This window comes from Nerophis ophidion, linkage group LG17, assembly GCF_033978795.1.
Source record: "Nerophis ophidion isolate RoL-2023_Sa linkage group LG17, RoL_Noph_v1.0, whole genome shotgun sequence".
Classification (NCBI taxonomy): Eukaryota; Metazoa; Chordata; class Actinopteri; order Syngnathiformes; family Syngnathidae; genus Nerophis; species Nerophis ophidion.
Genome location: NC_084627.1, coordinates 594,170 through 613,643, shown reverse-complemented (window position 1 = coordinate 613,643; position 19,474 = coordinate 594,170). Strand labels below are relative to the sequence as shown.

The 19,474-nt window shown below is 42.6% G+C and overlaps 20 non-coding genes across 20 annotated transcripts; 12 read left to right on the top strand and 8 right to left on the bottom strand.

Annotated features, from left to right (window-relative positions):
• Positions 1 to 61: 61 nt before the first annotated feature.
• trnac-gca (transfer RNA cysteine (anticodon GCA)) lies at positions 62 to 133 on the top strand. The gene has a single exon. It is a non-coding gene; the product is annotated as a tRNA-Cys (tRNA).
• A 591-nt stretch (positions 134 to 724) lies between these two features.
• trnac-gca (transfer RNA cysteine (anticodon GCA)) lies at positions 725 to 796 on the top strand. Its single transcript has one exon. It is a non-coding gene; the product is annotated as a tRNA-Cys (tRNA).
• Positions 797 to 1,453: 657 nt separating this feature from the next.
• Positions 1,454 to 1,525, top strand: trnac-gca (transfer RNA cysteine (anticodon GCA)). Its single transcript has one exon. It is a non-coding gene; the product is annotated as a tRNA-Cys (tRNA).
• A 1,918-nt stretch (positions 1,526 to 3,443) lies between these two features.
• Positions 3,444 to 3,515, top strand: trnac-gca (transfer RNA cysteine (anticodon GCA)). The gene has a single exon. It is a non-coding gene; the product is annotated as a tRNA-Cys (tRNA).
• An 887-nt stretch (positions 3,516 to 4,402) lies between these two features.
• On the top strand, positions 4,403 to 4,474 carry trnac-gca (transfer RNA cysteine (anticodon GCA)). Its single transcript has one exon. It is a non-coding gene; the product is annotated as a tRNA-Cys (tRNA).
• A 977-nt stretch (positions 4,475 to 5,451) lies between these two features.
• trnac-gca (transfer RNA cysteine (anticodon GCA)) lies at positions 5,452 to 5,523 on the top strand. Its single transcript has one exon. It is a non-coding gene; the product is annotated as a tRNA-Cys (tRNA).
• A 741-nt stretch (positions 5,524 to 6,264) lies between these two features.
• Positions 6,265 to 6,336, top strand: trnac-gca (transfer RNA cysteine (anticodon GCA)). Its single transcript has one exon. It is a non-coding gene; the product is annotated as a tRNA-Cys (tRNA).
• A 776-nt stretch (positions 6,337 to 7,112) lies between these two features.
• Positions 7,113 to 7,184, top strand: trnac-gca (transfer RNA cysteine (anticodon GCA)). The gene has a single exon. It is a non-coding gene; the product is annotated as a tRNA-Cys (tRNA).
• A 688-nt stretch (positions 7,185 to 7,872) lies between these two features.
• trnac-gca (transfer RNA cysteine (anticodon GCA)) lies at positions 7,873 to 7,944 on the top strand. Its single transcript has one exon. It is a non-coding gene; the product is annotated as a tRNA-Cys (tRNA).
• A 1,005-nt stretch (positions 7,945 to 8,949) lies between these two features.
• On the bottom strand, positions 8,950 to 9,021 carry trnac-gca (transfer RNA cysteine (anticodon GCA)). Its single transcript has one exon. It is a non-coding gene; the product is annotated as a tRNA-Cys (tRNA).
• A 490-nt stretch (positions 9,022 to 9,511) lies between these two features.
• trnac-gca (transfer RNA cysteine (anticodon GCA)) lies at positions 9,512 to 9,583 on the bottom strand. Its single transcript has one exon. It is a non-coding gene; the product is annotated as a tRNA-Cys (tRNA).
• A 773-nt stretch (positions 9,584 to 10,356) lies between these two features.
• Positions 10,357 to 10,428, top strand: trnac-gca (transfer RNA cysteine (anticodon GCA)). The gene has a single exon. It is a non-coding gene; the product is annotated as a tRNA-Cys (tRNA).
• A 240-nt stretch (positions 10,429 to 10,668) lies between these two features.
• On the top strand, positions 10,669 to 10,740 carry trnac-gca (transfer RNA cysteine (anticodon GCA)). The gene has a single exon. It is a non-coding gene; the product is annotated as a tRNA-Cys (tRNA).
• A 630-nt stretch (positions 10,741 to 11,370) lies between these two features.
• trnac-gca (transfer RNA cysteine (anticodon GCA)) lies at positions 11,371 to 11,442 on the top strand. Its single transcript has one exon. It is a non-coding gene; the product is annotated as a tRNA-Cys (tRNA).
• Positions 11,443 to 12,854: 1,412 nt separating this feature from the next.
• On the bottom strand, positions 12,855 to 12,926 carry trnac-gca (transfer RNA cysteine (anticodon GCA)). Its single transcript has one exon. It is a non-coding gene; the product is annotated as a tRNA-Cys (tRNA).
• A 719-nt stretch (positions 12,927 to 13,645) lies between these two features.
• Positions 13,646 to 13,717, bottom strand: trnac-gca (transfer RNA cysteine (anticodon GCA)). Its single transcript has one exon. It is a non-coding gene; the product is annotated as a tRNA-Cys (tRNA).
• A 698-nt stretch (positions 13,718 to 14,415) lies between these two features.
• trnac-gca (transfer RNA cysteine (anticodon GCA)) lies at positions 14,416 to 14,487 on the bottom strand. Its single transcript has one exon. It is a non-coding gene; the product is annotated as a tRNA-Cys (tRNA).
• Positions 14,488 to 15,221: 734 nt separating this feature from the next.
• trnac-gca (transfer RNA cysteine (anticodon GCA)) lies at positions 15,222 to 15,293 on the bottom strand. The gene has a single exon. It is a non-coding gene; the product is annotated as a tRNA-Cys (tRNA).
• Positions 15,294 to 18,704: 3,411 nt separating this feature from the next.
• trnac-gca (transfer RNA cysteine (anticodon GCA)) lies at positions 18,705 to 18,776 on the bottom strand. Its single transcript has one exon. It is a non-coding gene; the product is annotated as a tRNA-Cys (tRNA).
• Positions 18,777 to 19,402: 626 nt separating this feature from the next.
• Positions 19,403 to 19,474, bottom strand: trnac-gca (transfer RNA cysteine (anticodon GCA)). The gene has a single exon. It is a non-coding gene; the product is annotated as a tRNA-Cys (tRNA).

The window sequence follows — 19,474 nt, the reverse complement described above, 5'->3', positions numbered from 1 at the left end:
TTGTAATCTCCGAGTGTCTTATTCTAGTGTTATTGGAGCCGAAATGTACAACAATTTTTCAGGGGGTATAGCTCAGTGGTAGAGCATTTGACTGCAGATCAAGAGGTCTTTGGTTCAAATCCAAATGCCCCCTAAGTTTATTTTGCGTCTCAAACGGTTTACCATGGCTTGTGGACCGCGTGTAATTAAAAAATGATTGTTCTAATTACTTTTCTCCAACTGGCGGACACAGACAACCTTTGCATAAAGAACAGGAAGCCATACTCACATTCTTTCATTCACCGAGTCCGAGGTTAATGTGAAATTAATTTACTTTTGGCTAAAAGAAAATTATGGCATTCAATATGTTATATACGAAAGACCATTCTAACTATAGTTTATAATTTAGGTCTTGGATTTGCATCTTTTCATAATATTATTTCCTCTTTGTAATCTCTGACTGTTCCATCCTAGTGTCATTGGAACTATGTTCGCGTAGATTAGCCTCATACGCCTGTTGCGAGTCAACTCCCTCAGATTAGCTTCAATGTCGGGTGCTCTGGCCCCAGGAATACACTTGGTTTACTAAACTGTATGTTCCGGGGGAAGGAGTCCCTTATGACTAAGGTGTGGCATCCGGTAGACTGGGGTATAGGACTAGCTAAAGGGCTAAATCTATTATGCGTCTCAACCAGTTTACCGTGGCTTGTAGGCTAACATATCTATTTGATGAGAAAGTGTTTCAGGGGGTATAGCCCAGTGGTAGAGCATTTGACTGCAGATCAAGAGGTCTCCGGTTCAAATCCGGATGCCCCCTAAATATATTATGCGCCTCAGCCGGTTTACCGTGGCTTTAGTTACGAAATTACTATGCTCTAACTGGCGGACACGATCCTCCAGTAGCAACAACCTGTGCATGAAAAACAAGAAACCATACTCACATTCTTTCATTCACCGAGTCTGGTTCTTACTACCTTCAAAGTGTGGTAACTTTGGACTGGGACAAACAGGTTAATGTGTAATTAATTTACCTTTGGCTAAAGGAAAATTATGGCAATCAATATATTATATATGAAATATTATTCTAACTATAGTTCATATTTAAGGTCTTGGATTCTTTTCACAATATTGATTATTTCCTCCTTGTAATCTCTGTCTCATCCTAGTGTCATTGAAGTCGACGTTTACAACAATGTTCGCGTAGCTAGTGGTGCGATTAGCCTGTCATACGTGTTTACTAGACCTGTTGCGAGTCAGCTCCCTAAGATTAGCTTCAATATCGGGTGCTCTGGCCCCGGGAATACACTTGGTTTACTAAGCTGTATGTTCTGGGGGATGGAGTCCCTTATGACGAAGGTGTGGTGTCCGATAAACTGGGGTGTAGGAATAGCTAAAGAGCTACATCTGTTATGCGTCTCAACAGGTCTACCGTGGACTGTAGGCTAACATATCTATTTGATGGGCAAGGACTACAGGGGGTATAGCTCAGTGGTAGAGCATTTGACTGCAGGTCAAGAGGTCTCCGGTTCAAATCCGGATGCCCCCTAAATATATTATGCGTCCCAACTAATTCACCGCCGCTCAATTAGCTCGCTACAGGTAATTCTAGCAAAAGTGTCCCTGGTACCTTTAGTTACGAAATGACACTGCTCTAACTGACGGACACGATCCTCCAGTAGCAACTACCTGTGCATGAAGAACAGGAAGCCATACTCACATTCTTTCATTCACCAAATCCGGTTCTTACTGCCTTCAAATCGTAGTAAATTTGGACCGGGACGAACAGGTTAATGTGGAATTAATTTACTTTTGGCTAAAAGAAAATTAAGGCGATCAAGGTATTTAATATGAAATACTATTCTAACTATAGTTCATAATTGAGGTCTTGGATTTGCATATTTTCACAATATTGATTATTTTTTCTTTGTAATCTGACTTTCTCATCCTAGTGTCATTGGAGCCGACGTATACAACTATGTTCGCGTAGCTAGTGGTGCGATTAGCCTGTCGTACATGTTTACTAGGCCTGTTGCGAGTCAGCTCCCTAAGATTAGCTTCAATGTCAGGTGCTCTGGTCAGTTAATAGAGTTAATTATGGCTGGTGTTGTAAGCTCTATGATGGAGTCCCCTACGACTAAGGTGTGGTGTCCCATAGACCGTGGTGTAGGACTAGCTAAAGAGATACATTTATTATGCGTCTCAACCAGATTTCCGTGGCTCGTAGGCAAACATATCTATTTGATGAGAGCGTGTTTCAGTGGGTATAGCTCAGTGGTAGAGCATTTGAGTGCAGATCAAGAGGTCTCCTGTTCAAATCTGGATGTCTCCTGAATTTATTATGCGTCTCAATTGGTTTAACCTGGCTTGTAAGATTAGCTTCAATATCGGGTGCTCTGGTCCAGGGAATACACTTGGTTTACTAAACTGTATGTTCCGGTGATGGAGGCCCTTATGACTAAAGATTAGATTAGATTAGATAGTACTTTATTTATTCCGTCAGGAGAGTTCCTTCAGGAAAATTACAATTTTCAGCACAATCCCATTCAAGATCAGACAAACATTAAAGGGAGACAGAACAGGATCGCTGACGGGTCTGCCCGCTTCCAGCGCCCCTTACAAAAAAAGATGAGATACAGGTAAACAAGGGGGGGAGAAAAAAATAGAAGATTAAAATAAAATAAAAAAATCGGTCTTAGCCTGGGCCCTGGAGAGGGGGTGCAGACTGAGGCCAAGGGAAAAAAACAACAACTCATAGCCATAGTACACATCCCTCTTCCATGTGTGTAAGAGGGAAACATCAAACATTAAAGAACACATAGGACATTAAAGACATTAAAGCAGCAGATACAACCAGACACTTCTACATACAGCTATGAATAAAAAGTAAAAGAAACTTATCCACTGTGGTGGCCTCTGCGGTGTTCCACGCCATCGTCCGCTGGGGTGGAGGGAGGATGGCCAGAGACAGGAGCAGACCCAACAAAGCAACCAAGACAGCCGACTCCACTCTCGGCCAGTGTCCAGTCCGCATGGATGAGCGAGGATACGTCCAAGGAGACTGAGGTGTCCGACACCTGCTCACCCAGCCAAGACACCACGAAGCCTCTCCGTCCCAGCGCTCAGGGCCAGCTCCGCAGCCCTGTCCCCTCATCCACATCTCCTCCAGTCCCTCCAAAGCGACTCCGGTGTGGCAGAGACCCAGCAGCTGGTAACCATGGCCAAAAGGATCCCGGGAGGCAGATCCAGAAGTCCCCAATAAAGCACCATAGAGGTCACGAAAGTGACACCCCTTGTCACACAGTCCCAAAGGGTCCCGGACCAAAAGGCAAAAAAAAAAAAAAAAAAGTTGCGGTGTCCGGTAGACTGGGGTGTAGGACTAGCTAAAGGGCTAAATCTATTATGCGTCTCAACCAGTTTACCGTGGCTTGTAGGCTAAGATATGTATTTGATGAGGTAATGTTTCAGGGGGTATAGCTCAGTGGTAGAGCATTTGACTGCAGATCAAGAGGTCTCTGGTTCAAATCCAGATGCCCCCTAAATTTATTATGCGTCTCAACCAGTTTACCGTGGGTTGTGGGCCGCTCAGCGCTGCTACAAGCTGGGTGTGTCAGCTAACTTCACCTAATGCTAGCAAACGTGTATGCGGCACCTTAAGTTAGGAAATTCCTCCGCACTCACTGGTGGACACGGTCCTCCGGTAGGGCTAACCTGCGCATTAAAAAAACAGGAAGCCACAATCATATTCTTTCTTTCACCGAGTCAGGTTCTTGCTACCTTCAAAACGTAGCAACTTTGGACTGGGACGAACATGTTTATGAGGAATTAATTGACTTTTGGCTAAAGCTGAGATAGGGACAAGCGGTAGAAAACTGATGGATAAAGGAAAATTATGGCAATCAATATGTTATATATGAAATATTTTTCTAAACATCAATCTGTCAATCCTTTCCGTGTCCCGGCCAGGTTAGGTTCCCCGTGTTTAGTCAAATTAAGCCGCAGGCTCTACTCCTGGTGGTGCCCTTCCGTCCTTCATTTATAATGGAAGTCTTGGTTTTGCATCTTTTCACAATATTGATTATTTCCTCTTTGTAATCTCTGACTTTCTCATCCTAGTGTCATTGGAGCCGACGTATACAACTATGTTCGCGTAGCTAGTGGTGCAATTAGCCTGTCATACGTGTTTATTAGGCCTGTTGCGAGTCAGCTCCCTCAGATTAGCTTCAATATCGGGTGCTCTGGCCCCGGGAATACACTTGGTTTACTAAACTGTATGTTCCAGAGGGATGGAGTCCCCTTATGACTAAGGTGTGGTGTCCGGTAAATTGGGGTGTAGGAATAGCTAAAGGGCTAAGTATATTATGTGTCTCAACAGGTCTACCATGGCTTGTAGGCTAACATATCTATTGAATGCAGAAGTGTTTCAGGGGGTATAGCTCAGTGGTAGAGCATTTAACTGCAGATCAAGAGGTCTCCGGTTCAAATCCGGATACCCCCTAAATTTATTATGCGTCTCAAACGGTATACCATGGTTTGTCGGCCGCGCGCCTTAAGTTCAGAAATTACTCTGCTCCAACTGGCGGATACAAACAACCTGTTCATGAAGAACAGGAAGCCATAATCAGATTCTTGCATTCATCGAGTCCGATTCATTCTACCTTCAAAGCGTATTAACTTTGGATTGGGAGGAACGGGTTAATGTGAGATTAATTTACTTTTGGCTAAAAGAAAAGTATGGCAATCAATATGCTATATATGAAATACCATTCTAACTATCCATCCATCCATCTATCATCTTCCGCTTATCCGAGGTCGGGTCGCGGGGGCAGCAGCCTAAGCAGGGAAGCCCAGACTTCCCTATCTCCAGCCACTTCGTCTAGCTCTTCTCGGGGGATCCCGAGGCGTTCCCAGGCCAGCCGGGAGACATAGTCTTCCCAACGTGTCCTGGGTCTTCCCCGTGGCCTCCTACCAGCTGGACGTGCCCTAAACACATCCCTAGGGAGGCGTTCAGGTGGCATCCTGACCAGATGCCCGAACCACCTCATCTGGCTCCTCATCTGGCTCCTCTCTGTGAGCTGGGCGGCAGCCATTCTAACTATAGTTTATAATTTCGGTCTTGGATTTGCATCTTTTAATAACAATTTTTTCCTCTTTGTAATCTCTGACTGTTCCATTCTAGTGTCATTAGAGCCAACGTGTACAACTATGTTCGCGTAACTCGTGGTGCGATTAGCCTGTTATACGCCTGTTGCGAGTCAGCTCACTCAGATTAGCTTCAATATCGGGTGCTCTGGCCCCAGGAATACACCTGGTTTACTAAGCTGTATGTTCCGGGGATGGAGTCCCTTATGACTAAGGTGTGGTGTCCGGTTTTCTGGGGTGTAGGAATAGCTAAAGGGCTAAATCTATTTTGCGTCACAACCAGTTTACGATGGCTTGTTGGCTAACCTTCCTATTTGATAGTGTTATGTATCAGGGGGTATAGCTCAGTGGTAGAGCATTTGACTGCAGATCAAGAGGTTTCCGGTTCAATTCCGGATATCCCCTAAACTTATTTTGCTTCTCAACCGGTTTACCGTGTCTTGTGGGCCGCTTCGGGCTGCTACAAGCTCGGCGAGTCAGCTCGCTACACCTATTGTTAGCAAATGTGTCCCCTGCGCTTTAAGTTATGAAATGACTCTGCTCTAACTGGCGGACACGATCCTCCAGTAGCAACAACCTGTGCATGAAGAACAGGAAGCCATACTCACATTGTTTCATTCACCGAGTCAGGTTATTGCTGCCTTCAAAGTGTAGTAACTTAGGAGCGAGACGAATTGGTGAATGTGGATTTATTCCTACTTTTGGCTGAAGGAAAATTATGGCAATCAATATATTATATATGAAATACTAGTGTAAGTATAGTTTATAATTGAGGTCTTGGATTTGCATCTTTTCTCAATATTGATTATTTCCTCCTTGTAATCTCTGTCTCATCCTAGTGTCATTGGAGCCGACGTGTACAACTATGTTCGCGTAGCTAGTGGTGCGATTAGCTTGTCATACGTGTTTATTGGGCCTGTTGAGAGTCAGCTCCGTAAGATTAGCTTCAATATCGGGTGCTCTGGCCCCGGGAATACACTTGGTTTACTAAGCTGTATGTTCCAGGGGATGGAGTCCCTTATGACTAAGGTGTGGTGTCCGGTTGACTGGGGTGTAGGAATAGCTAAAGGGCTAAATCTATTATGCCGCTCAACAGGTCCACCGTGGCTTGTAGGCTAACATATCTATTTGATGACGACTGTTTCAGGGGGTATAGCTCAGTGGTGGAGCATTTGACTGCAGATCAAGAGGTCTCTGGTTCAATTCCGGATGCCCCCTAAATATATTATGCATCTCACTCGGTTTACCGTGGCTTTTGGGCTGCTACAAGCTGGGCGAGTCAACTCTCTACACTTAATGCTAGCAAACGTGTCCGCGCCGCCTTAAGAGAAATTACTTTTCTCTGACTGGTGGACACGGTCCTCCAGTAGGGGGCCTACCTGTGCATGCAAAACAAGAAGCCATACTCATATACTTTTGTTTCCCTGAGTCAGGTTCCTTCTACCTTCAAAGCATAGTAACTTTGGACTTGGACGAACAGGTTAATGTGGAATTAATTTACTTTTGGCTAAAGCTGACCCTGCAAGAGACAAGCGGCAGAAAACTGATGGATAAAGGAAAATATGGCAATCAATACATCATATATGAAATACTATTCTAACTATAGTTTATAATTGAAATCTTGGTTTTGCATCTTTTCACAATATTGATTATTTCCTCTTTGTAATCTCTGACTGTCTCATCCTAGTGTCATTGGAGCCGACGTATACAATTATGTTCGCGTAGCTAGTGGTGCGATTAGCCTGTCGTACGTGTTTACTAGGCCTGTTGCGAGTCAGCTCCCTAAGATTAGCTTCAATGTCGGGTGCTCTGGCCCCGGGATTACACTTGGTTTACTAAACTGTATGTTCTGGGGAAGGAGTCCCTTATGACTAAGGTGTGCTGTCCGGTAGACTGGGGTGTAGGACGAGCTGAAAGGCGAAATCTATTATTGGTCTCAACGGGTTTACCGTGAATTGTAGGCTAACATATCTATTCGAAGGGTGAAGGTTCCAGGGGGTATAGCTCAGTGGTAGAGCATTTGACTGCAGATCAAGAGGTCTCCGGTTCAAATCTGGATGCCCCCCTAAATTTACTATATGTCTCAACCAGTTTACCGTGGCTTGGAGGCCTCTTGGTCAGCTTGCAACAGCTCATTCTTGTAAACGTGTCCCTGTCCCCTTAAGTCACGAAATTACTCTTTTCTAACTGGCGGACACGGTCTCCCAGTAGGACCAACCTGTGCATGAAAAACAGGAAGCCATACTCACATTCTTTCATTCACCAAGTCAGTTTCTTGCTGCCTTTAAAGTGTAGTAACTTTGGAGGGGGACGAACAGGTAAATACAGGTGATACATTATACATTAAATACTTTTCTAACTATAGTTCATAATTGAGGTTTTGGATTTGCATCTTTTCACAATTTTGATTATTTCCTTTTTGTAATCTCTGACCGTCTCATCTTAGTGTCCTTTGGGGGCAACGTATACAACTATGTTCGCGTAGCTAGTGGTGCGATTAGCTTGTCACATGTGTTTACTAGGCCTGTTGCGAGTCAGATCCCTAAGATTGGCTTCAATGTCGGGTGCTCTGGCCCCGGGAATACACTTGGTTTACTAAGCTGTATGTTCTGGGGATGGAGTCCCTTATGACTACGGTGTGGTGTCTGGTAGACTGGGGTGTAGGAATAGCTAAAGGGCTAAATCTATTATGCGTCTCAACCGGTTTGCCATCGCTTGTAGGCTAACATATCTATTTGAAAAAGGACTGTTTCAGGAGGTATAGCTCAGTGGTAGAGCATTTGACTGCAGATCAAGAGGTCTCCGGTTCAAATCCGGATGCCCCCTAAATTTATTATATATCTCAACCAGTTTACCGGGGCTTGGAGGCCTCTTGGTCAGCTTGCTATAGCTCATTCTTGCAAACGTGTCCCTGGCCCCTTAAGACACGAAATGACTCTTCTCTAACTAGCGGACACGGTCCTCCATTCGGACCAACCTGTGCATGAAGAACAGGAAGCCATACTCACATTCTTTCATTCACCGAGTCAGGTTCCCTCTACCTTCAAAGTGTAGTAACTTTGAAGCGGGACGAACAGGTAAATGTTTAATTAATCTACTTTTGGCTAAAGGAAAATTATGGCAATCAATATATTATATAAGAAATACTATTGTAATTAGAGTTTATAATTGAGGTCTTGGATTTGCATCTTTTCACAATATTGATGATTTCCTCTTTATAATCTCTGACTTTCTCATCCTAGTGTCATTGGAGCCGACGTATACAACAATGTTCGCGTAACTAGTGGTGCGATTAGCCTGTCGTACATGTTTACTAGACCTGTTGCGAGTCAGCTCCCTAAGATTAGCTTCAATATCGGGTGCTCTGGCCCCGGGAATACACTTGGTTTACTAGGCTGTATGTTCTGGGGATGGAGTCACCTATAACTAAGATGTGGTATCTGGTAGACTGGGGTGTAGGAATAGCTATAGGGCTCAATCTTTTATGCCTCTCAACAGGTCTACCGTGGCTTGTAGGCTAACATATCTATTTGATAAGAAAGTGTCCGATGGGGTATATCTCAGTGGTAGAGCGTTTGACTGCAGATCAAGAGGTCTCCGGTTCAAATCCAGGTGCCCCCTAAGTTTTTTATGCATCTCAACCGTTTTCCTGTGGCTTGTAGGCCGCATAGTCAGCCCGCTACAGCTAATTCTAGAAAACGTGTCCCCGGTGCCATAAGTTACAAAATGACAGGCGGACACAATCCTCCAGTACCTTTCCTTCACAGAGTCAGGTACTTACTGCCTTCAAAGCATAGTAACTTTGGACCGGTTGAGACGCAAAATAAATTTAGGGGGCATCCAGATTTGAACTGGAGACCTCTTGATCTGCAGTCAAATGCTCTACCACTGAGCTATACCCCCTGTAATTTAGTAAGCCAAGTGTATTCTTGGGGCCAGAGCACCCGATATTGAAGTTAATCTGAGGGAGTTGACTCGCAACAGGCGTATGAGGCTAATCTACGCGAACATAGTTCCAATGACACTAGGATGGAACAGTCAGAGATTACAAAGAGGAAATAATATTATGAAAAGATGCAAATCCAAAACCTAAATTATAAACTATAGTTAGAATGGTCTTTCATATATAACATATTGAATGCAATAATTTTCTTTTAGCCAAAAGTAAATTAATTTCACATTAACCTGTTCGTCCCGGTCCAAAGTTATTACGCTTTGAAGGCAGTATGAATCGGACTCGGTGAATGAAAGAATGTGAGTATGGCTTCCTGTTCTTCATGTAAAGGTTGTCTGTGTCCGCCCGATGGAGAAAAGTAATTAAAATAGTAATTTTTTAACCTAAGGGGCGTGGTCCATAAGCCATGGTATACTGTTTGAGACGCATAATAAACTTAGAGGGCATTCGGATTTGAACCAAAGACCTCTTGATCTGCAGTCAAATGCTCTACCACTGAGCTATACCCCCTGAAAATAACAGAGCTGAGACCCAATGTTTACAATGTGTTGAAAATGAAAATGGCGGCAGTATTACCTCGGTGACGTCACGTTCTGACGTCATCGCCACCAGAGCAATAAACAGAAAGCCGTTTAATTCGCCAAAATTCACCCATTTCGAGTTCGGAAATCGGTTAAAAAAATATATGGTCTTTTTTCTGCACTATCAAGGTATAATATTGACGCTTACATAGGTCTGGTGATAATGTTCCCCTTTAAGTTAGAAAATTACTCTCCTCTGACTGGTGGACACGGTCCTCCAGGAGGGCCAACCTGTGCATGCAAAACAGGAAGCCATACTCGTATTTTTTCTTTCATCGAATCAAGTTCCTGCTACCTCCAAAGCGTAGTAACTTTGAAACGGGACGAACAGGTTAACGTGAATTAACCCACACAGCAGGAGACTCCTATACGTATCCGTCTTCAAGTCGCCCAACCCGCGTTACTGTCACATTCGTTTTGGCTCTGCCTAGAGAATCCGCTCCTCCTCTAAAAATTGTACAGTCAGACAGCGGATCCTGAGCTAAACGGTGTCTGATCCGTGGACGCAGCAAACTAAACTGGGATGCACCGCCCCCCGCCTATGCAGATCTTGAGCCGACCAATGTCTGATCTGCGGACTTGGACACGCCTAGGCGTCCGGTAGACTGGGGTGTAGGAATAAAGGGATACGTTTATTTTTTGTATCAACCGGTTTATCGTGTCTTGTAGGCCAACAAATCTATTTGATGAAAGAATGTTTCAGGGGGTATAGCTCAGTGGTAGAGCATTTGACTGCAGATCAAGAGGTCTCCGGTTCAACTCCGGATGCCCCCTAAATTTATTATGCGTCTCAACTGGTTTACCGTGGCTTGGAGGCCCCTTTGTCAGCTTGCTACAGCTAATTCTAGCAAACGTGTCCCTGGCGCCTTAAGTTAGGAAATGTCTCTTCTCTAACTGGCGGACACGATCCTCCAGTAGCAACTACCTGTGCATGAAGAACAAGAAACCATACTCACATTCTTTCATTCACCAAATCCGGTTCTTACTGCCTTCAAAGTGTAGTAACTTTTTTCAGGGGGTATAGCTCAGTGGTAGAGCATTTGACTGCAGATCAAGAGGTCTTTGGTTCAAATCCAAATGCCCCCTAAGTTTATTATGCATCTCAAACGGTTTACCATGGCTTGTGGACCGCTTGTGATTAAAAAGTTACTATTCAAATTACTTTTCACCAACTGGCAGACACAGACAACCTTTGCATGAAGAACAGGAAGCCATACTCACATTCTGTCATTCACCGAGTCCGATTCATACTGCCTTCAAAGCGTAGTAACTTTGGACCGGGACGAACAGGTTAATGTGAAATTAATTTACTTTTGGCTAAAAGAAAATTATGGCATTCAATATGTTATATATGAAAGACCATTCTAACTATAGTTTATAATTTAGGTCTTGGATTTGCATCTTTTCATAATATTATTTCCTCTTTGTAATCTGACTGTTCCATCCTAGTGTCATTGGAACTATGTTCGCGTAGCTCGCGGTGCGATTAGCCTCATACACCTGTTGCGAGTCAACTCCCTCAGATTAACTTCAATATCGGGTGCTCTGGCCCCAGGAATACATTAGTTTACTAAACTGTATGTTCTGGGGATGGAATCCCTTATGTTTGGTAGACTGGGGTGTAGGAATAGCTAAAGGGCTAAGTCTATTGTGCCTCTCAACAGGTCTACCGTGGCTTGTAGGCTAACATATCTATTTGATGACTGAATAATTTCAGGGGGTATAGCTCAGTGGTAGAGCATTTGACTGCAGATCAAGAGGTCTCCGGTTCAAATCCAGATGCCCCCTTAATTTATTATGCGTATCAACCAGTTTACCGTGAGTTGTGGGCCGCTCAGTGCTGCTACAAGCTGGGTGAGTCAGCTCGCTACACCTAATGCTAGCAAACGTGTGAGCGTTTGAATTAGGAAATTAACGCAGCTATTCTGCCTTGCTATGGCTATGAATAGCGTCAATAGCTATTCGCTCAATAGCTTCAGTTTCTTCTTTAATACTTTCATACTCCAACCATCCGTTTCAATACATGCGTAATGTGTTGAATCGCTTAAGCCGCTGAAATCAAAGTCTGAATCCGAGCTAATGTCGCTATATCTTGCTGTGGTATTCCCATTGTTTGTTTACATTGGCAGCACTGTATGACGTCACAGGGAAATGGATAGTCGCATTGCAAATAGCGAAAATCAAGCACTTTAAAGGGGATCAATATCACAATTTCAAAAGGGTTAAAACCAATAAAAATCAGTTCCCAGTGGCTTGTTGTATTTTTTCAAGTTTTTTTCAAAATTTTAAAGGTCTCGGAATATCCTTAAAAAAAGTTTTAAAGTGCTTGATTTTCGCTATTTGCAATGCGACTATCCATTTCCCTGTGACGTCATACAGTGCTGCCAATGTAAACAAACAATGGTAATACCACAGCAAGATATAGCGACATTAGCTCGGATTCAATCTCAAATTTCAGCGATTTAAGCGATTCAACAGATTACGCACGTATTTAAAAAGATAGTTGGAGTATGAAAATATTGAAGAAGAAACAGAAGCTATTGAGCGAATAGCTATTGACGCTATTCATAGCCGTAGCAAGGCCGAATAGCTGCGTTAGCATCGACGGGTAAAATGTGCGGACCAAACGATCAGGACTTTCGCATCTTTTGACACTGGAGCAACTTAAACCCGTCGATTGGTAAGTGTTTTTTTTGCATTAAATGTGGGTGGAAGGAAACGTAATATGATTGCAAATGCATCTACAGGTTATCCATACATCTCTGTGCCATATCTGCTTTAGCACCGCCGGTAAATAGCATGTTAGCATCGATTAGCGTAGCATGTTAGCATCGATTAGCTGGCAGTCAACATCAACAAAACTCACCTTTGTGATTTTGTTGTCGTTGCAAATGCATCTGCAGGTTATCCATACATCTCTGTGCCATGTCTGCCTTAACATCGCCGGTAAAATGTGGAGAAACTCCAGCACATTTAATGAGACCTTTAAAATTTTGAAAAAAACTTCAAAAAACACAACAAGCCACTGGGAACTGATTTTTACTGTTTTTAACCTTTTTGAAATTGTGATAATGTTCCCCTTTAAGGTGCCGCGGACACGTTTGCTAGCGTTAGGTGTAGCAAGCTGACTGACCCAGCTTGTAGCAGCCCGAAGCAGCTGAACAAGCCCCGGTAAACCGGTTGAGACGCAAAATAAATTTAGGGGGCATCCAGATTTGAACTGGAGACCTCTTGATCTGCAGTCAAATGCTCTACCACTGAGCTATACCCCCTGAAACATTTATTCATCAAATAGATATGTTAGCCTACAAGCCACGGTAGACCTGTTGAGAGGCATAATAGATTTAGCTCTTTAGCTATTCCTACACCCCAGTCTACCAGACACCACACCTTAGTTATAGGGGACTCCATCCCCAGAACATACAGCTTAGTAAACCAAGTGTATTCTTGGGGCCAGAGCACCCGACATTGAAGCTAATCTCAGAGAGCTGACTCGCAACAGGCCTAATAAACACATGTGACAAGCTAATCGCACCACTAGCTACGCGAACATTGTTGTATACGTCGGCTCCAATGACACTAGGATGAGACAGAGATTACAAAGAAGAAATAATCAATATTGTCAAAATATGCAAATCCAAGACCTCCATTATGAACTATAGTTAGAATTGTATTTCATATTAAATACCTTGATTGCCTTAATTTTCCTTTAGCCAAAAGTAAATTAATTCCACATTAACCTGTTCGTCACGGTCCGAATTTACTACGCTTTGAAGGCAGTAAGAACCGGATTTGGTGAGTGAAAGAATGTGAGTATGGCTTCCTGTCCTTCATGCACAGGTAGTTGCTACTGGAGGATCGTGTCCGTCAGTTAGAGCAGTGTCATTTCGTAACTAAAGGCACCAGAGACACTTTTGCTAGGATTACCTGTAGCGAGCTAATTGAGCGGGTCATGAGCCGTGGTGAATTAGTTGAGACGCATAATAAGTTTAGGGGGCATCCGGAGTTGAACCGGAGACCTCTTGATCTGCAGTCAAATGCTCTACCACTGAGCTATACCCCCTGAAATTCTCATCTATCAAATAGATATGTTAGCCTACAAGCCACGGTAGACCTGTTGAGACGCATAATAGATTTAGCTCTTTAGCTATTCCTACACCCCAGTTTACCGGACACCACACCTTAGTCATAAGGGACTCCATCCCCAGAACATACAGCTTAGTAAACCAAGTGTATTCCCGGGGCCAGAGCACCCAACATTGAAGCTAATCTTAGAGAGCTGACTCGCAACAGGCCTAATAAACACATGTGACAAGCTAATCGCACCACTAGCTACGCGAACATAGTTGTATACGTCGGCTCCAATGACACTAGGATGAGAAAGTCAGAAATTACAAAGAAGAAATAATCAATATTGTGAAAATATGCAAATCCAAGACCTCAATAATGAACTATAGTGAGAATAGTATTTCATATTAAATACCTTGATTGCCTTAATTTTCTTTTAGCCAAAAGTAAATTAATTCCACATTAACCTGTTCGTCCCGGTCCAAATTTACTACACTTTGAATGAAATAATGTGAGTATGGCTTCCTGTTCTTCATGCACAGGTAGTTGCTACTGGAGGATCGTGTCCGTCAGTTAGAGCAGTGTCATTTCGTAACTAAAGGCGCCAGGGACACTTTTACTAGAATTACCTGTAGCGAGATAATTGAGTGGCCCATGAGCCGCAGTGAATTAGTTGAGACGCATAATATATTCAGGGGGCATCCGGATTTGAACCGGAGACCTCTTGATCTGCAGTCAAATGCTCTACCACTGAGCTATACCCCCTGTAATTCTTGCTCATCAAATAGATATGTTAGCCTACAAGCCACGGTAGACCTGTTGAGACGCATAATAGATGTAGCTCTTTAGCTATTCCTACACCCCAGTCTACCGGATGCCACACCTTAGTCATAAGGGACTCCATCCCCAGAACATACAGTTTAGTAAACCAAGTGTATTCCCGGGGACAGAGCACCCGATATTGAAGATAATCTTAGGGACCTGACTCGCAACAGGTCTAGTAAACACGTATGACAGGCTAATCGCACCACTAGCTAAGTGAACATTGTTGTAAACGTCGACTCCAATGACACTAGGATGAGACAGAGATTACAAGGAGGAAATAATCAATATTGTGAAAAGATGCAAATCCAAGACCTCAAATATGAACTATAGTTAGAATAATATTTCATATATAATATATTGATTGCCATAATTTTCCTTCAGCCAAAGGTAAATTAATTACACATTAACCTGTTTGTCCAAAGTTACTACGCTTTGAAGGTAGCAAGAACATGACTCTTTGAAATAAGAAATGTGATGTTGGCTTCCTGTTCTTCATGCACAGGTTGGCCCTACTGGAGGATCGTGTCCACCAGTCAGAGCAGAGTAATTTCCTAACTTAAGGCGCCGCGGACACGTTTGCTAGCATTGAGAGGAGCAAGCTGACTCACCCAGCTTGTAGCAACCCGAAGCAGGACACAAGCCACGGTAAACCGGTTGAGGCGCTTAATAAATTTAGGGGGCATCCAGGTTTGAACTGGAGACCTCCTGATCTGCAGTCAAATATTCTACCACTGAGCTATACCCCCAGAAACATACCCTCATCAAATAGATAAGTTAGCCTACAAGCCACGGTAAACTGGTTGAGACGCATAATAGACTTAGCCCTTTAGCTAGTCCCAGAGGTGTGGACTCGAGTCACATCACTTGGACTCGAGTCAGACTCGAGTCATGAATTTGATGACTTTAGACTCGACTTGACAACATGTAAAAAGACTTGCAACTCGACTTTAACATCAATGACTTGTGACTTGACTTGGACTTGAGCCTTTTGACTCGACATGACTTGCTACTTTCCCCAAAACCCAACAATTAAAAAGTTATTCAGGAGCGCTCCGTATCTTTAATTTTGTTCGCGTGTCTGTCAACGTGTGTGCGATGACAGTGTGTGCGCTACCTGTCAGAACAACAGCCAATCAAATTACATCCACGTTGTTTTCGTCACACAGCATTCATCCAATCAAATTGCAGGAAAACCAACAAAGAAGAGCTCTTAAACAAAGCGCCAGTGAGGAAAAGTTATGCCAAAAATAGTTTTGTTCGGGTATTGAAACAACGACTTGGTCAACAAAAAACGAATTACCGTATGCAAACGTGCAGTTGGAAGATTACAGACGGAGACGCAACAACTTCCAACTTCGTTCGACATTTGAAGTTGCACAAAGACGGGTAAGTTTTGAATGTAAGCTAACGTTTATTGGCTGAGTAACGTAAATTTTATTTGCTGTGTAGTTAAATCAGTGAGGCTGTAAACTCACTGCTAACGTTAGAACCATAGACATCTTATAAGTAGACGCAGCATCGACCACTCCTGGCGCTGACGAGACGAGACGCGCAAACGCCATCTTGGAGTGGTGATCCCCTCCACTCCACTCAATTCTTTTGGCAGGAGCAATGAACTGTCAGCGCATTTTATCTCACTGAATACCTCTGATTTTCACACACTTTTTTGTCATACGTGTAACTATGATAAAGGACACATGTTTTGGCGTGTTCATAGTTTGCTTAACAATAATAGAATATTCTTATATGCTATAAGTGACCAGATGTCTGAGATCAAAACTGGGAATAATAATCCCAGAGAAGGGGGAAAAAACGGTCAGCTATTTTTAAATTGAAGAAACAGTATGATTAGGTTATATGTACATGTGTGTATCCTACATTAACAATGTATGAATATAGTAGATATCTATATATCTTACGGACCAATAGACTTTATATCTGTTGCTGCAACAGCAGAGAGTTTTTTTTGTCTTGACACTTTGTATTGATATTTTCTATTACATTCTTCCCGTAAATGATCATGTTTACAGTGATTGTTTTATATGTATTTTTCATGTATGTTGCTTTGGATAAAAGTGTCTACCAAATACTTAAACATATAAAGTATAAACACTTGAAAGTCTCTGTTTCAGCTAAAGCCACCAATCTGTATCACTGGATTCAGAATCAAACCAAATTCTGTTTTACCCAACAAAGTTAGTATTTGAATATTGTTACTTGAGGACCCATTCCTGGTTACAGTTATATTGTTAAGAGAGTATTGTCTTGTATTTTGCCTTAAATGATGAATGCATCATAATAAGTGGTGGCTGGTGAATTTTGTTTTAAGTGGGGCTGAAAGTTTGTAAACAAAATACCAGTAGGGGGGTCATCCTCCTCCAGAAGATTTCTTTGTGATTTTCATATACAAATATTGAAGATCTTTGCTCCTTCACAACTGGGTGATAATATTCTTTTGACAAAATACTACCAATAGTATGTTAATGTTAAATCTTACTTGTGAAAAGTAATCCCCCGGTTCCTATTTTCAACAGTCCACTCATTTAAGCAGGAAAACGCTGAACAGCAGCCCGGCATCTTTGTTTTCTAACTCTCAACTGTCAGTTTAGACTGCTCTCCAGCTCCTCATCACCACTTCAAGATGGTGGCCAAATTGCTCGCGTCACAGCAGCCAATGCTGGGTTTACTTACAGTATAATATGTCTACGGTTATAATGTCATTCCAAACACTTCACTCTGTTGCGTCCACTGCAGTTCGCTACCTTATTCACACTTTTTGTCAAGTGATTTTTTTTAAGCAGAGCTGCATGAGGTTCCTACACATAATGTTACGTTAGTGAATGTTTCACACACAGTAACGTAACGTTAGACGGCGGTCATGAGCGCCGCATATTTTAGCCACCTACAAAAAGACAAACATAGTCAAATAAAGGTCAGTTAAAATGTATACTATATTAAGAATATGTGTACAATTTCCATAGGGCCCTGACATCTAAAAAGTACAACTCTGTTCATTGTTATGTTCATGTATTTATGGTTTTCATGTGTACGCACACTTTAAAACACATACAGTTTGAGATGAGATCAATGAGATAAGGTAAAAACAGGATGGAAACTGCTGTGGAACTAGTTCCAATGCAATATGCCATGGAAATACAATGATAACACTTTTGTGCAAATAATTACAGTTGCACTTGTTTTTTCAAATGTGTTTATTCTGTGAAGGAATGAGTTACATGTTTAAAATAACTGGTTAATAGTGCTATTATGAAGTGCAATGTCAGCACTATTTTCTTTTATAATAAATACATACAGCGTTTTAAAAGCATACACAATCTGTGTAAATATATTAGTCTGTGGTTAAAAGGACTTGAAATTACTCGAAACTCAAAATGCAGGACTTGGGACTTGACTTGAGACTTTTCAGTTTTGACTTGGACTTGACTCGAGACTTGCCTGTCTTGACTCGAGACTTGACTCGGACTTGAGGGCAAAGACTTGAGACTTACTTGTGACTTGCAAAACAATGACTTGGTCCCGCCTCTGGCTAATCCTATACCCAAGTCTACCGGACGCCACACCTTAGTCATAAGGGACTCCTTCCCCCTGAACATACAGTTTAGTAAACCAAGTGTATTCCTGGGGCCAGAGCACCCGACATTGAAGCTAATCTGAGGGAGTTGACTCGCAACAGGCGTATGACGCTAATCGAACCACGAGCTACGCGAATATAGTTCCAATGACACTAGGATGGAACAGTCAGAGATTACAAAGAGGAAATAATATTATGAAAAGATGCAAATCCAAGACCTAAATTATAAACTATAGTTAGAATGGTCTTTCATATATAACATATTGAATAGAATAATTTTCTTTTAGCCAAAAGTAAATTAATTTCCCATTAAGCTATTCGTCCCGGTCCAAAGTTACTACGCTTTGAAGGCGGTATGAGTCGGACTCGGTGAATGAAAGAATGTGAGTATGGCTTCCTGTTCTTCATGCACAGGTAGTTGCTACTGGAGGATCGTGTCCGTCAGTTAGAGCAGTGTCATTTCGTAACTAAAGGTACCAGGGATACTTTTGCTAGAATTACCTGTAGCGAGCTAATTGAGCGGCCCATGAGCCACGGTGAATTAGTTGAGACGCATTATAAATTTAGGGGGCATCTGGAGTTGAACCGGAGACCTCTTGATCTGCAGTCAAATGCTCTACCACTGAGCTATACCCCCTGAAACACGTTCTCATCAAATAGATATGTTAGCCTACAAGCCACGGTAAACTGGTTGAGACGCATAATAGCCCTTTGGCTAGTCCTATACCCCAGTCTACCGGATGCCACACCTTAGTCATAAGGGACTCCTTCCCCCGGAACATACAGTTTAGTAAACCAAGTGTATTCCTGGGGCCAGAGCACCCGACATTGAAGCTAATCTGAGGGAGTTGACTCGCAACAGGCGTATGAGGCTAATCTACGCGAACATAGTTCCAATGACGCTAGCATGGAACAGTCAGAGATTACAAAGAGGAAATAATATTATGAAAAGATGCAAATCCAAGACCTAAATTATAAACTATAGTTAGAATGGTCTTTCATATATAGTATATTGAATGCCATAATTTTCTTAAGCCAAAAGTACATTAATTTCACATTAACCTGTTCGTCCCGGTCCAAAGTTACTACACTTTGAAGGCAGTATGAATCGGACTCGGTGAATGAAAGAATGTGAGTATGGCTTCCTGTTCTTCATGCACAGGTTGTCTGTGTCCGCCAGTTGGAGAAAAGTAATTAGAATAGTAATATTTTAATTACGGGTCCACAAGCCATGGTAAACAGTTTGAGACGCATAATAAACTTAGGGGACATTCGGATTTGAACCAAAGACCTCTTAATCTGCAGTCAAATGCTCTACCACTGAGCTACATCCCC